This window comes from Echinops telfairi, unplaced genomic scaffold (assembly GCF_000313985.2).
Source record: "Echinops telfairi isolate 266 unplaced genomic scaffold, ASM31398v2 ScPeMD7_6;HRSCAF=24_0, whole genome shotgun sequence".
In the NCBI taxonomy this organism is placed as follows: Eukaryota; Metazoa; Chordata; class Mammalia; order Afrosoricida; family Tenrecidae; genus Echinops; species Echinops telfairi.
The window spans coordinates 7,921,825-7,934,911 of record NW_022103902.1 but is presented as its reverse complement, the minus strand read 5'-3'; the positions used below and the strand labels follow the sequence as shown (position 1 = coordinate 7,934,911).

Below are 13,087 nucleotides of genomic sequence, written 5' to 3'. Positions count from 1 at the left end.
TGCATTGTCTTAGCTTGACTAGGGTTGGGATGGAAGTAACAGTATGGAGAAGTCGGCAAAATCCCAGGCTCTAGAACTAAAGACCTGACTCTGAATCCTGGCCACACCATGTGCTGGCAGAATGGCTTGGGCATATTGCTGAAGTATTGTAATTCTCAGTGTTCTTCACTTATAGGGGGACTTCAAATGAGTGTAGCCCAACACATAACCACTGGGCCACTCAGGTGCCTCATGGCTAAGAAACTGGTCCTCAACTACACCGTCTCATTATCTGACACTTCAAATTTACAACATTATTGAAAAATCTATTAGACTGTTTTGCACATTAATAACATATGTCTGGTAGTAACACATCTTGAGGTGTGAAATAAGAGGAATCATGGCTTTTACGGTTATATATCAACTTGACTAGGGCATGATTCTCACTGACGTACTTGGCAGCAATAAGCTATGCAATTTGGCATTTATATAACAACATAAATGGGCAGTAATATAGTGATATAGTTGCGTTCTACTTTTACATAATGTTGATTTTTGCATAATGACCTGATCATGGAGCCTAACCATGCTGATAAGTGTGGAATGGGTGTATTGGCTCCATAAATTGTTTGCTAATGATGTAGCCATGGACATTATAATATAATCTATCCGTGCATTAATTTTCTCATTGATAAAAAGGAGATCATAAGAGTTTCTACCACATAGATGTGTTGTGAGTTGAGAGTTCAAAAATATAAAACACTTATTAGTCTTTGGCACATAAGAAATATTGTTTGAGAGTAAGTCAAAAAGTATTGCAGCTAGAGTTCTAGTTCACATGTGCACAGCTCCTTCCAAACGAAATGTGTGTAAACGTGTCTTTGTGCTCAATGAATGGCTGCAGGCACACTCGCCTAGCGATACACTTGTCTTCCTCACATTAAGGTACCTGGAAAAAACCGTCCAATCAAAGCAGTAGCTTCTGAGGGGATCTACTCAAGCCTCAAAGGTTGTAGTAACTGCTTTTTAGGATCCCAAAGGGGGTATCTTGCAAGATTTCCTTGAAGACATAACAATCAGGGGCATTATAAAGAAGTTTTTAAGAAATTGAAAACTGCAATGATGAGCAATAGACCAGAAGCATTGCACCAAGGCGTTTTGTCCCCCCCCCCCCCGCCCCCCATCATAAGAAATACTGATCCTTCAAGCATAACAAGTACTGTCCTATGAGAATTCCATTGGGAAACTTTACCCCATCCATCCTGCAGCCCTAATCTGTCCCCTTCAGACTTGTTTTTGTTCACAAAAGTCAAAAAAGTCTTTATGGGAGCAGAAAGCTTCATCTTTCTTCAATGGAGCGGATGGTGGGTTTGAACTACTGACCTGGTGGCTAGTAGCCCAATGTTTAACCCCAATTGAAACATTACTTTCAGAAGAGTATGGATCTAGATGAGAAATAATACCTTCACATATTGATAGTTTTATTTAATAAAAGTTTCCATGATTTATTAGCAATACTTTTTGGTTCACCCTCATATAATAAGAAGGCTGAGAAATATTGCTTCTATTTTCATTTCTCAATCTCGCTATTCACTGAGCCTATACTACTTGTGTAGCAAGGAGATGTTTGCTCTGACAGTTCCAGCACTTGCCGCCTCTTTCTGCTTCTCTCAAAGGGGATTCAAGGTCAACTATTTCCCTCTGTCTCAATGAGTGTGTTTATCTTACTTCTCCTTGTTACCACCAGCCATTAGTCTTCAGTTTCCTTCTCTCTTTGATGAATTGTCAACAAACAATCCCTTCTACGCGTCTTTCTTTGGTCCACACACCATCTGCTTTTCTAAATCACCCTCCTCTTTTAACTGGTCCTCTTTGTGGAGGCAAACCATCACCATCCTGCAGGGAGACTGCTTAGCCCCAAGCCACATGGCAGTAGCCAGCGTGGTTTTGCCAGTTGTTCCTGGACTGTATCTTGCACTTACTTGACTTGTTCCTAATCTTCTCGGTTCTAAATTCCATGATGAATGCCCTAGAAAGCACTCATGATTCCATTCTGTGTTGATGCTGGTCAGAGGCTCCAACTTCTCTACTTCACTATATCACTCTGATTTCTTGCTTTTCAGAGAAAATACGTGTCTGGGTCAGGCCTCTGCCTCCACCAATATCCCTGGGAAGTATGCCAAACCTTGGAGAACAGAAACCGGGCATTTGTTCCCTTCATATATCTTTCCTACTTTGTCATCATTAAACTCAAATCAACTGGCTTCTCACACCAGTATCTAATCTCTCAGCAAGCCCTGTCCCTTCTGCCTTGTACACATCATCTTTCTCTCAAATCCCATTGCCCTTGCTCACCAGTCTGGCCTTCTGATGTATAAACTAAAAACAAAACAAACACTCCTCCAACCCCTGCCCATCAAGTCAATACCAATCCTGACATCAATTTTCCACATTACATATGCTCACATTTCTGCTACAGAATAGGTTTCTATCTTATAGGACAGGGTAGAGTAGCCCCTGTGAGTTTCCAAGACAAATTCTTTATGGAAATAGAAAGCCTTGTCTTTCTCCTACAGTAGGTTTCAAACTACTGACCTTGTGGACTGCAGACCAATATGCAACCACTTCGCCACCAGGGCTCCTTAATCACTCAATTGGCATGCCCAAACTATCAGACTCAAACACCTGGCAATTTTATTTATTTGAAAATAATTTTATGTGCAGCAGGGGTCATGACAGAAAAAAAAAAATCTTGATCTCGCAGGAGAAGTAATTATCAACTTCCTTTAATCCTATGTTGTTTACCGGGTTTTAGAATTTTAAATTACTCTTCACTTAAAAGTCGTAAACATTTAAAAGAATCATTGTTTTAAGTTTTTGAAAAGTTTAGATTTTCCTATCCTGATCTTTGATTATACTTTAAAAGGAGAACAAATAAAAACAACGACCCAGGTTAAGAACCAGCAATGCATTTCACCTTTCAAAATCTCTCTTTCTAAGGTACTTACTTGTCTTTAAAAATACATGTCAAATACCTTAAAAGTTACAGTTAAAATCTGTCCAATTTCCAGAGTAAACCTCTCCATCTCCTTAGTTGCAAAACAAAAATCGGTATATATATATATTTAAAACTTAAAACAATGATTCTTTTAAAAGCAACAAAGGATGGTTTGGTTTGGTTTTAGTAGTTATGGGATTCACTGAAGTACTTATCCTAAAGGATCGTCTCTACTTTGGCAGAGTAGAACGAGCTCACTATTTGGTCGATTACAGATTGCATACAGGTGGTGTATTGCTTACCTTTATTCACAAGTGCTCAGAAGACTGCCTGGAATGGGTTATATATTTAATAAATAATGCCTGAAAGTGGGTGGTTTTCACGATTTTATGTCAAATTGCATGTATGCCAAGAAAATTAATTAGAATGCATAAAATGTCACAATTAATTTATAATTTTTGCTAGTTAAATTTATTTTTTTCTTTAAATAAAATCCAGTTGCAAGATTTAATCCATGTCAAAATAATAGAAGTGCTTACTTGATGATTGGGGGTCATTATCCTGCCTTGAGGACGTTGTTTAGACCATTAGTAATCGTATCTTAAATATTCTGGTGTTTGGGCCAAATGGATTCTAAACTAAGGTGACCAGGCGTCCCGATTTTTGGCATTTTAAAAAAGTCCCGATTTCTGGAAAGAATGCACGACAAGCTAGGGAATGGTCTATTTGGTCCATATAGACCACATTTTTAATCAAGACATTCCCCCCCCCCGCCCCCCCCCCCACCAATGGTGTCCCGCTTTAAATCTGGTCACCTTACTCTAAACCCAAGGACAAATGCTGAAAACTTGTTTTCATTCACTAAATTTTTGTTTTGTTTTTTCATTCGCTAAATTTATGGCATTAAGATTTCATCATGATTTTCATTTTTCCTTAAAAAATTTTCTACCCTACAATTTAAAAGTACTAAAAAGTTTCTTCAATGCATAGAATTAGTGAGGGGGTTTCAAAAAGTTCAATGAAAAAAATAATCATTATCTTTCAATTACATTTTCACATGAACTTTTTGAAGCCCCCTTGCACATAAGTTGCTCTGTCTCCAAGGAGACTGGCTAGGACAATGGTTAAGTTCTCCGCTGTGCACGCAAGGCTGGTGGCTCAGACCAACAGCCAGTGTACAGCAGATGTGGCAGTCCGCAGCCATAAAGAGTCTTGACACTGCCCCGCACGGCTGCTGGGTAAGAATGGACTCAATGGGAATGGGTCTGCTTTTATTAGTATTATTTATATTATTATTTGCTTGCCTTGCTTCCATTTTTAAAAACTACAAAAGTGTGAATAAATATAACTGCGTATTTTAACATGATCCAAAATCCCCTCACATTGTCCTCCTGTTTCTTTAGTGTTGTAAAGCTGTAAGGCCCACATAATATAAGATTATTGGACTATTTTTTCTCGGAGCCCAATTTATGGAAATCTGCTCCCTCTGCTGGCCAATATTTTAATCCCCTGATATCCCATTTAAATACAAACGCAATACTTTATAGTATGAAGACACAAAAGCTCCCCTGTAAAGAATTATAAATCGTACAACCAGATAAATCTTGTAAGTAGCTCTTCTATCCCTTCACGCACGGGGCTAGCTGATTCAGGGAAGAAGGAATCACTTATGTATTAAGGTAAACCTGGACTTTTCAAATTTACTGTCTTCCTTCCCCTCAAGCAAGATTCTTAACTCTACTAAGACAGTTAACCATTAACTGAATTCCTTTCTGGAATCTCCATAAAACTTAGCGGTCTATATTTCAATGTTTCCATAGTGACACATGGAATTATCTAAAGGAGACCAGAGGAGCAAGTGCTCAGTGACTTGTCCCGGCCAGAAAGAGTTAGCAGCGAAACATACAACAACCAGCAAACGCGAGACATCGTGCTCTTCACAAGCCCATCTTTTTGTTTTCTTCCTCTTTCTTTTTCAAGGATAGATCACTAGGATTATAAAATAGCAATAAAGAAGTCACTGGGCTGACATCTGTAAGCAATCTTGTTTTGACTTGATCGTAAAACACTTTATAATATAAAAGTTGGATAGATTTCTTTAATAAATTCCAAATATGATGTCCAGGAAGGGAAAAAAGATCACGCTGCCACTAAACTCTCCTGGAGTCCTTTAATTACTACTCCCTATCAATGTACCACTTTATAGCTCACCAAGTCTTTATTGCACCCATTCTTGGATTTTTCAGAAACACTGCCCCCATGGAAATAAAGTGCCTAGAATGTGTACTTTTTGTGTGAAAATACGGTAATTTATTGAATATCTCATAATCCAGTGGAGTATGAGTCTGCCCATTTTACAGCTGCATGAAGAGTTCAATTTTTTCATCAGGAAGCAAACCAGGGACACAGCCTAACGGATTTAAAATGGGCATCATTAGAGTCCCTCCACAGGTGCTTTCTCCCATCTAGCTGAATCACTGACTTTAGTTTTAATCAAATACGTATTTGTTCAGGGAAAGTGATCCCATTTTACTAAATTTGCAAGCATTTAATTAGTCTCAGCATTTCCTTTAGGCAGGTGAGTCCCCCAAGTTTCCATTCACATTTCAAGTCCTTCACAGAGACTTCCACTGAATACACCAGGGGGGAGGAAGGAGATCAGAAAATAAGAAAGGACATGTACCTGTGACTCAGTGTACTTTTCTCCACTCTGTGCTTCGTAAATATTGATCTTACAACTAACTCAGAAAGTGCTCTCTGACGTCTTTATGACTGACAGCCCAGGAGTACTGAGTCTTTCAAAACAAATATGCTTTATTGACAGAGAGCATGTGAGTCTCTAATTATGCTGAGAACAGGAGAGGAGCAAACAACATGATTTCTTGACATTTTAACCAAATTCAGCCCTGTGTACGGAACACACGAGGCAGGTTACAGTTTAGCAGATACTATGAGAGCTTGTCATCTCCACGAGCAAGTCCGACATGAAAAGAACGCTTACTCGGCGCTGCCACAGAATCCTAGAAGAGCACCCAGCACAGAATGTCTACACATCCCTTAGTGCGACCACATTTAAGCACAAGCGAACATTCGGAAGTTTTCTTTTCTTTAAGTTCCTTACAGATGAAAAGGCCATTGCTGGAGTATAAAATATATAATAAAATTTGGCGGAGAATAAAGTTAAATTTGGGCAACAATTTGAAATAGAACCAGCAGGAGCAAATAAAATATGCTTGGGGCCAATTTTGATTTTAGAGAAAAAAATGTATTCACACAGAAATGGTTAGAGAGAACCTACGGATGGGTATAATGTGTAATAACCCTTTAGCATTCTTCTTACTAGTTTTCTCTTGCTTGTAGAGTTCTTGTGTGTGGTAGTCACCTAATCTGGTATCAATTTAAGGATGACGAGTGTAGGGGTGGAGTCTAGGCTGTCAATCTGGAGATAGCCAATGAGACTTCTGTGTGGGCATGGACTTCTCCTGAGAATTCTGGGAAATCTGGTACTTCCTCCTTGGAGCTGGAAGACACTTCTCTCTGCCACTCCCTGGGAGACATTTTGCAGAAGACAAGCCACATGGATGCAACCAGATTTCTGAAGCTGGAGAAGCCACAGAGAGACCTCTGCCAGCGCTGAGATGCTTACAACGCCACTGGACCCAAGACTTTCTACCCACTGGCTTGTGATCGTCCTGCATTTGGCTTCATTGCATGTGTTTCAAGAGTCTGGAGGACTTTATTGATTGGTATCAGACATATGGGCTAATATCAGACTTATGGCCTTGGACTGGACTGGGATGTTTTCTTACTGTACAATTGCTCTTGTATGTAAACCTCATCCTTAAACACATGTGTCCATGGATTTGTTTCTCTAGTCTGCCCAGACTAGAGATAAAGAAGCAAGATTGTGATATAGAAGCAAGGAGTAAGGGGCTGTAGTGTTTAGCCTGCACTTTGCAAAAGCAGAAACCAGACCAGTTCAAGGACAGAAACAGCAAGTGCTCAAGCAGACAAATTATGAAAGGTATTCAAGCATCAGAGGTATATGGGCCTGAGGATCCATTACTACCAGTCTATGCTATGATTTTACCTGGCTCCCTGAGACCAGACTGTATTATAGAATCCCTGTCTGCACATAAGATCTTCATCGCCCTCCTTCCAACCTCCCTCCACCAGGAAAATATGGACATAATAAATACATCCGCTTCATGAATGGCAGAGCTTCCCTCACATAACCTTTCCGCAGATGGAACATGTCCCACCAATATACCAAAACAACCTAAACCCACTGCCATCAGATGAATTTTAAATCGTGGCTGTAAATTGTACAAAAGCAGTCTGCAATATCGTACTCCTAAAGACATCCGGTGGGTGCAACCCACTGCCTTTTAAGTCCACAGCTGAGCCATTCTGCCACTGGCTCCGGTCTTGTCTATATAATGGGTCTGCAATAGTTGTTTTAAGTATTTGCTTCATGCTGTTCGTTGTTTTCAATCAGTTACTCTTACCCTTACATTGTAAACTAGAATTGAATTCTAGAATTTAGAGGGTAAAAAGAATATTGAATTGTGTACACTATTTACTGAATGTTGTTGTTGTTTGGTTGTTGGCGCTATGGGCCCAGTGAGCTTATGCAGAGTAGAACAAAACACCGCACAGTCCTGCACCATCCTCACAATTGTCCCCATGCCTGAGCCCACTGATGCAGCCAGTGTCGATCCATCCCCTTGAGGCCATCCCTCTTTTTCGCTGCCCTCTTCACATTACGAACCATGATGTCCTTTCTCCTGGGACTGGTCTGTCCCGACAATATGTCCAGAGTATGGAAGAAATCTTGCTGCCATCCATGCCTCTATGGAGCACTATGGCCTTATTTCTTCCAACACAGATTGGTTTGTCTTTTTTAGCAGCCCTGGTTTTCCAAATGTTGTTCCCCAGCACCACAATCCAAATGCATTAATTCTTCTCCGGTCTTCCTTCTTCCACACGCAACTTTCACATGCATCTGATGCAATGGTGAATACCACGGCTTGGGTCAGGTGCACCTTAATCCTCAAATAACATCCTTGCACTTCAATATTCTAAAGAGGTCTTGTGCAGCAGGTTTACCTAATGCAAACTATCTTTTGATCTCTTGACTACTGCTTTCATGAACCCTGATTGTGGATGTAGGCAAGGCAAAACCCTTGTCAACTTCAACCTTTTCTCCATTTATCATGATGTGATCTCCATTTATCCATCTTCTCTGGATGCTTCATGTATCATTCAATATTTTTTTCCTATAGAATCAACCAACTTGTTGGTCCAGTTGTGAGTATTTTAGTCTCCCTTAGATGGAATTGCAATCCATACTGAAGGCTACAATCCTTGATCTTCATCAGCAAGTGCTTCCTCACTTTCAGCAAGCAAGGTTGTGCCACCTGCGTATCGCAGGCTGTTAATAAGCCTTCCACCAATCCTGATGCCACACTCTTCTTCATATAATCCAGCTTCTCTGATGATGTGCTCAGCATACAGATTGAATAAGTACAGTGAAAAGTTACAAACCTGACACACATTTTCCTGATTTTATAACATGCAGTATTATTCCCTTGTTCTGTTTGCACAAATGCCTCTTAATCCATGTACAAGTTCTGAAGGAGCGCAATATCAAGTGCTCTCGAGTGCCCAATCTTCTCAAGGCTATCTATCCACAGTCCATGAAACACGAGTAAACATACTCTCTGCTCTGAGTAAAGATCGACCTGACATCAGCAATGATATCCCTTGTTCCTTGTCCTCTTCCGAATCCAACATGAACTTCTGGCAGTTCCCAGTCAATGCACTGCTGTAACCATTGTTGGATGATCTTAAGCAAAATTTTACTTGTGTGCAATTATCAATAACACCGTTCTGTAGTTTGAGCATTATGTTTGGTAACATTTCTTTGGAATGGGCACAAATATGGATTTCTTCCCGGCAGCTGGTCAAGTAGCTGTCGTTCAAATTTTCTGGTGTAGACTAGTGAGTACTTCCAATGTTTTTTCAGCTTGCTGATGGGATATCAGTGGGTACTCCATCAATTCCTGGAGCCTTGTTTTTGGCTAATGGTTTTCGTGAAGCTTAGGCATCTTCCTTCAGCACCATTGGTTTTTGCTTATATGCTAACGGCTGGAATGGCGGAATTTCGACTAGTTCATTGTAACAGTGACTCTGATTCTTTCCATCTGCTCTAGATGCTTCATGTATCATTCCATATTTTTTCCTATAGAATCAACATTTCATGAACTTTCTTAGGTTTTTGTATTAAAGGATTTAAAAAGTTTCCAACATTTTAGTACAGCCTCAACATTGTCAACCTCTAATTAGAACATACACGGAAAAGCATTGTGTCTGTGGTCATTTATTTATTTCTCTATTTTCCCCCTTTCTTCAAAGAATATGGAGTGCAGTCGAGTCAATTCCAATTGAGGCTGTACATCTTTATCCCAGAGGCTGGTGGGCTTGAACTACCAACCTCATGGTTTCTAACCAAATACATAACATGAAGTAGCCTTGGTTGTGTAGTGTTGCTTGGTAGTGTTGGGCTGCTAACCACAAGAGCAGCAGTTTGAACCACCAGCTGCTCTGTGGGTGAAAGTTGAGGCTTTCTACTCTCTGTCAGTTACAGTCTCAGAAACCCAGAGGCTTTCTGCCTTGTCTTGTATGGTCATTTTAAATAGGAATCAAGTCATGGTAGTGAGATATTTTTTTGTTTCATTTTGGTTTTGAGTTAGAAACAAAAAGTTAAACAATTTCTAATGGCTTTAAAGTAAGGCTCGGGAGGTCTTACTGTAACATTTTTACCTTATGAATAATTTAGTGTACAATTTATGATGGGGACGTTAAACTATCAGAAACTAGGAGGTTCAAAAACCTAATGGGTTGGGTAGGATTAAACTGCTTCACCTTTGCATTAATTATGAACCACAAGAGCCATATCTATAATAAAACTCTGCCTATGACACTGGAGCATCTCAGGATCACAGGATGTACCTCAGACAGGTACCAAATGTGGCCAAACTTGGGCCTTGAAATCCTGGCCCTTTGACATTAATCCATTCCATCCCTGTGCCAAGAAGTGAACTAGCTGGAACACCGAAGAGCTCTTTCATGATGGGAAGATGAATGGGGAATTACAAACGGGCCCATGACTACCTGACACAAAAGAGGTCTTCCCTTGACCGATGGAAGTACTTAATTATTAGCACTGCCAAGTCCAGTAAATGCTTGTTACTTTCTTTCAACACCTATCTTTTAAGTTAACATAAAGTTCTTCAATCCAAAAATTACTACAGTTTATATTCATTTGTCATATGTTATATCTAGTATTAAAAAAGCTGTAAAGAATGTCACATCGTGACGCAATCAACAATAACACTTGCTTACTGGTCACACACGGAGACTGGTGGAACTCCTGAAATTATGGCCCTTTGTCACCCTGCAGGCCTGGAAATGAACTCAAGCCCATGACTCAATGTTCAGTCAATTAATAAACAGGTCTATAAGGGAACAGTAACATGAGGAGGGTCCTCACACCTTAGAATAATCAACTCTTTATGATGAAAATGACAGCATTTACCCAAGGATAAGGCTCAGATAAGTTAGGTGTGGGCAAACAGAACCTGGAAGAGAGAGTATGCGGACAAATTCTCTACATTCCCAAGTTAAGGAGTCTGGGAGACCGGGCTCCTATAGAGGGAGCACATTCATAGGTTGGAGATATGTTGCAGTCACATTCTCTAAGTAAACGTTACTCCCCGTGATATGTCTCCTGTGTAATAATGCCAATTTTAAGGTGCTATATGTAAGCACATGGCTGCTACTATATGTGCGTGAAGTCCAACTGCTTGAAGGCTATGTACCTAAAGGTGGTCTGCCATCAGACCCTATTGTCTGACCCACCCGCTTCTGCTAAGGATGACAAATTATTCACCTGGAGAAGACCTCCAAGACACCTAAGGTCAAGGCAGCTCAGAAGCCACAAAGGATAAGCTGCCTTCTCGACTCTAGACTCCACCCATCTTGTTATGTATGTGCCTTCTTGTCACATGTATGCCTCTAGTACTCCATCTTTCTATTGCATGTTTACCCCTCACTCCTCCCCCTCACGTTAAATGTATCCCTCTAATACAGTGGTTCTTGACCTGTAGGTCGCGACCCCTTTGGGGTGTCGAACGATCCTTTCACAGGGGTCGCCCAATTCATAACAGCAGCAAAATTATAGTTATGAAGTAGCAATGAAGATACTTTCATTGTTGGGGGGGGTCACCACACATGAGGAACTATATTAAAGGGTTGCGGCGTTAGGAAGGTTGAGAAGCACTGCTCTAATACAACCCCTTGCTGTCACATATGTGCTTACTGTGGTTTGCACGCCCAGGTTATATGCTCGGGTCAGAATACATTACTGCCTCATTCTGGTTCCGGTTGACATGAAAGAGGTGAGCCCTGGCATGCTTTATCTTGTCTGATGTCTCTTTAATGTCCCCCTCAATTACATAACCGCTCCCTTGGAGTAACTTGGTTGTGGAGGCTGGGCCCCACACTTGGGCAACACAGGGAGTAAGTGGGATTAGTGATTGCTCCACTCTGGGGATTGCAATCAATGACATAAAGCAAAATGTGTATTAATTGTTGAATGGAAAATCAATCTACTCTGAAAACCTTCAATCAATTGACAATAAAATGTTAAAACAAAACAAAATAACCAAACAGGCATGTCCTTATCAGAAACATTAGTGCTTTCGATCTAATATACCAAGTTCTTATTGTAAAGCGGGAGGGCAGACTTAGTACTAAAATTTGTATTTTCATCTACAACAAAGCACAGAAAATAGTAAGACTAGATATGCTTTTCATTTTTATTCCCCTTCTTTAGTTACTATGTACCAAGCACTTTCTAAGTGTTTTAAGGCATTAATTCATTTGATCCTCAAAAGTGTATGAAGCAGAAACCAGAAACCATATCCATAATTTGAATCGTATGACACAGATAAAGCAACTGAGGTAGATTGGAACTTGCTCAAGTTTCCAAGTTAGGAAAGCTAGTAAGTTGTAAAACCAGGATTCTACTCAGGTGGTCCAACTACCATCCTATGCTGCTGTGTAATCATTCTTCTCACTGCTTTCCAACATACCTACCAAGCGTGCTTGCGGTGAACAAATCGTGGGGACTGGGTGGTGATTCCTTCGGTTATATATAGGATCACTATGGTTGGAACCAAGCTGAGGAAACAGATATACACACACCAAAATTACAGCCCGGAGATTACTGTGAATGTGCACTATGAGTAAAGCAGCATGCAACTAATAGTAAACTGATGTTTTTAAAAGCCAAAATGTGCAGATATATTTACAGCGAGAGAAAGACCCTTTACGTGGTTTCTTTCTTCTACCCTGCTCCAGCTTCTGAGACAAACTGGATAACTACAGGAAAGGCGTCTAAAGGGCAATTTCATTCTATTATCCTTACGAGAGACGCTGCTGCAGAATGTAACAGGCAGGGATGTTCTGTTTGAGTGCCATTTGCAGTCTTCCAGATGCTCTGCTATTTGGAAGGAAAACATTCCTGCAAATACCTATCAACAAAAAACCTCATGGTCACAAAACAGAGATGCAGAAAACCTCCATTGAGAGTTTTCACTGGAAATCAATAAAGACAAAAATCAGAAGCGTTGAAGGAAAAATTCTGTGGTTATCGGGACTTGTTCCCAAACATTAGTCAAAGTGCTCTGAGGCTCAAGGAGAATTCTGTAAGACATTGCTTATGGCAGATAGTAAGCACGAAGCAATGTGGAAATCAGGGTCCATTACTCATTCCGGGATAACCTGCCTGATCCTCTTCCAGATGCATCATCTCTGGCAGGGGCTGATGAAGAAAAATGGTGTATCTTTTATAGGTAATTTTCAGCAAACTTTTGACGGGAGCCTTCTTTTAATCCTGGATAGTTTCCCCTCGTTTCCTTTCTTCAGTTTCATTTAGAAAATAATCCTGCTTGGTCAATTCAAATATGACACGCCACTAGCCGAACGCGGCCCCAAATCACAAACCATGCCCCTACTTCAATATGCCTTACAGTGAGCACCTGA

General features: G+C 40.4%; 1 protein-coding gene across 7 annotated transcripts in view; it reads right to left on the bottom strand.

Moving 5' to 3' along the window:
* The window catches only part of BBX (BBX high mobility group box domain containing), a 317,543-nt gene that overhangs the window by 133,242 nt on the left and 171,214 nt on the right, over nt 1–13,087 (bottom strand). The window contains exon 1 of one of the 7 annotated variants that reach the window (XM_045286178.1): nt 12,140–12,173. The exons of the other annotated variants lie outside the window; for them this stretch is intronic. The gene's annotated coding sequence lies outside the window, so the exon portion shown is untranslated. Of the gene's footprint in view, nt 1–12,139; nt 12,174–13,087 lie in introns of those variants that run through there. 7 annotated transcript variants of the gene reach the window in all.